Source organism: Apodemus sylvaticus, chromosome 4, assembly GCF_947179515.1.
Source record: "Apodemus sylvaticus chromosome 4, mApoSyl1.1, whole genome shotgun sequence".
In the NCBI taxonomy this organism is placed as follows: domain Eukaryota; kingdom Metazoa; phylum Chordata; class Mammalia; order Rodentia; family Muridae; genus Apodemus; species Apodemus sylvaticus.
In genome coordinates, this window is record NC_067475.1 from 151,781,428 (window position 1) to 151,784,937 (window position 3,510).

At 39.0% G+C, this 3,510-nt stretch overlaps 1 non-coding gene across 1 annotated transcript; it reads right to left on the reverse strand.

The window, feature by feature from the left end:
* Nucleotides 1–1,511: 1,511 nt before the first annotated feature.
* Trnak-cuu (transfer RNA lysine (anticodon CUU)) lies at nt 1,512–1,584 on the reverse strand. Its single transcript has one exon. It is a non-coding gene; the product is annotated as a tRNA-Lys (tRNA).
* Nucleotides 1,585–3,510: the final 1,926 nt, after the last annotated feature.

Below are 3,510 nucleotides of genomic sequence, written 5' to 3' on the forward strand. Positions count from 1 at the left end.
TGTATTTCTGGGTGTATCTCTGCATTTGTATGTGCATGCAAGCATCTCCCTGTGGAAGTATATTCACATATGTGCTTTGGTATATGTACATATGTGTGTGGGTGCATATGGACACCAGAAGACAGTCTTGGGTATTGCTCCTAGAACACAGTCTTGGATATTGTTCCTGAGGCACTATACACCTTTTGAGGACGTGGTCTCTTACTGGCCTAGGACTTGCCAGCTATGCTACATTAGCTAGCTGACAAGCCCCAGAGATCTATTATTCTCTACTTCTTTAGAACTGAGGTTATCATAAATAGGACCACATCTGCTTGGGAATAGACCTCAGATCTGGGTGAGCCATTTCTACAGTTTAGGTTTGTTTTTGGTTTTGTTTTTTGTTTTATTGTTGTTGTTTTGATAAGAGAGAGGAAATCACCTTTTCATTAAAAGATAATGAGATACAGTGAGGTGAGGACATAGAAACTGGAAGAGAAAACAGAAAATCAGGCAACCAGCTTTATTGCTACAAATTTTCACAGTGGGTAATTAGAGGGTCAAGTTTTGAACCTAGATGGGCTGGTTCTAGACTCAGCAGTGTTTATCCTGTGTTTTTCACTATCTTATACACCTAGCTTAAAGTCTACCACTGTTTCTGTACTTGGGAAAGCCTCCATGACTTACTTCCCTTAAATTGTACATTGAAATCCACCATATTTCTCGGGCCTGTTTTTGCTAATCTCAGTGAGGGAGGGAAACTGGTTTGACATTAGTTGCTGAGCGCCTGTTTTCTGCCTGCTTTGTTACAACATCTAGGTATCAGAACATACCTGAAGAAAAGGAGGCCAGTTCTCATTTATGGTATAGCATACTGAGAGAGAAAGATAAAAGTTTACTCTTTCAAATAATCCTGGAGGGAATGTGGTATTGGGCCTTATTTGGGCAGACACTGAGGTGTAGTGAGGGAGTGTGAGACTTTACTCGAGTTTACTTGGTCATTTCTATACTGGAGTGATTTAGCATGACCTGCTTACGCCCACTTTGTTGGGCATAACCATGTGGCCATGCCCCAGCCCCTTATGTTCTGGCTGGACTCTGCCCCCACAGTCACCTAGCTACAGCCAAGCTTTCCCCACCACACAGTGACATGGCAACGATAAAAGAGACTGTATGACCTCTCCTATCTCTCCCCCCTCTTTTTTACCCTTCTCTCTTGTCCTCTCTTCTTGTCTTTTGTCTCATCTGTTCCCCCTCTCTCCCCATTATTTTCCCTTCTTTCCACAAAGTCATGGCCAGCTTTCACCCCTCTATCTCTTATTTTTCTCTTTATTTTTCTATCTTTTCTTTCCCCTTCTTTTCTATAATAAAGCTTTAAAATCATTGGTTGTCTCTTCTTAATAAAACCCGCCATGCTGGAGCGATGGAACAGGCCTCACAGCATCTCTAGCTACCAGAACGGGCCAAGGACTCCTCAGCCCAGCCGGGCTTCCTCCACAGGTACATAGCCTGCTCCATAGGCCCAAATCTGGTGCCCAACATGGGTCTTGGACCCATGACGCTGAGATTAAGTGTCTCATGCTCTACCAACTGAGCTAGCTGGGCCTGCAGACCCTTATAGAACACAAGTACCAACCCAGACTACTAGACCCAGCAAAATTCTCAAATCTTGTAGATGGAGAAACCAAAATATTCCATGACAAAAACCAAATTTACATAATATCTTTACACAAATCTAGCCTTACAATGGATAATAGATGGAAATGCCAGCACAAGGAGGGAAACTATACCCTAGAAAAAGCAAACAAGCAATCTTTCAACAAACCCAAAAGAAGCTATCCACACAAACATAAAAATAACAAAAATAACAGGAAGCAACAATCACTATTCCTTAATATCTCTTAACATTAATGGACTCAATTTCCCAATAAAAAGTCATAGACTAACAGACTGGATACATAAACAGGACGCAGCATTTTGCTGCATACAGGAAACACATCTAAGTGTCAAAGAAAAAAACTACCTCAGAGTAAAAGACTGAAAAACAATTTTCCAAATAAATGGTCCCAGGCAACAAGCTGGAGTAGCCATTCTAATATCCAATAAAATACACTTTCAACCAAAAGTTATCAAAAAGGATGGGAGAACGTTAGACCAATTTTCCTCATAAACACTGATGCAAAAATACTCAATAAAATTCTTGCAAACCAAATATATAAATACATCAAAATGATTATTCACCATGATCAAATAGGCTTCATTTCAGGGATGCAGGGCTGCTTCAAAATATGGAAATCCATCAATATGATCCACTACCTAAACAAACTCAAAAAAAAATCACATGGTCATTTCATTAGATGATGAAAAAGTATTTGACAAAATTCAGCATCCTTTCATGGTAAAGGTCTTGGAAAGAACAGGAATTCAAGGCCAATACCTAAATATAATAAAAGCAATATATAGCAAACCAGTAGCCAACATCAAACTAAATGGAGAGAAACTTGAAGCAATCCAACCAAAATCAGGGACTAGACAAGGCTGCCCTCTCTCTCTCCATATTTATTCAATATAGTGCTTGAAATTCTAGCTAGAGCAATTAGACAGTAAAAGGAGGTCAAAGGGATACAAATTGGAAAGGAAGAATTCAAATTACTACTATTTACAGATGATATGATAGTATACTTAAGTGACTCAAAAAACTTCACCAGAGAACTCCTACAGCTGATAAAGAGCCTCAGCAAAGTTGGCTGGATATAAAATTAACTCAAGCAAATCAGTAGTAGCCTTCCTATACTCAAAGGATAAACAGGCTGAGAAAGAAATAAGGGAAATGATACCCTTCACGATAGCCACAAATAATATAAAGTATGTTGGTGTGACTCTAACCAAACAAGTGAAAAATCTGTATGACAGGAACTTCAGGTCTTTGAAGAAAGAAATCCAAGAAGACATCAGTAGACAGAAAAATCTTCCATGCTCTTGGATTGGCAGGAATAATATAGTAAAAATGGCCATCTTGCCAAAAGCAATATACAGATTCAATGCAATTCCCACCAAAATCCCAACTGAATTTTTCATAGAGTTAGAAAGAGCAATTACCAATATCATCTGGAATAACAAAAAAGCCCAGGACAGCTAAAACTATTCTGAACAGTAAAAGAACTTCTGGGGGAATCAGTATCCCAGACTTCAAGTAGTACTACAGAGCAATAATGTTAAAAACTGCATGGTATTGGTACAGTGACAGGCCGATAGATCAATGGAATATAATTGAAGACCCAGAAATGAACCCACACATCTATGGTCACTTGATCTTTGACAAAGGAGCTAAAACCATTTGACAAAGGAGCTAAAAATAGCATTTGCAACAAATGGTGCTGGTTCAACTGTTAGTCAGCATGCAGAAAAATGCAAATAAATCCATTTTTACTTCCTAGTAAAAAGCTCAAGTCCAAGTGGATCAAGGATTTCCACATAAAACCTGTTAAGAGCACTGATTATTCTTCCAAAGGTCCTGAGTTCAAATCCCAG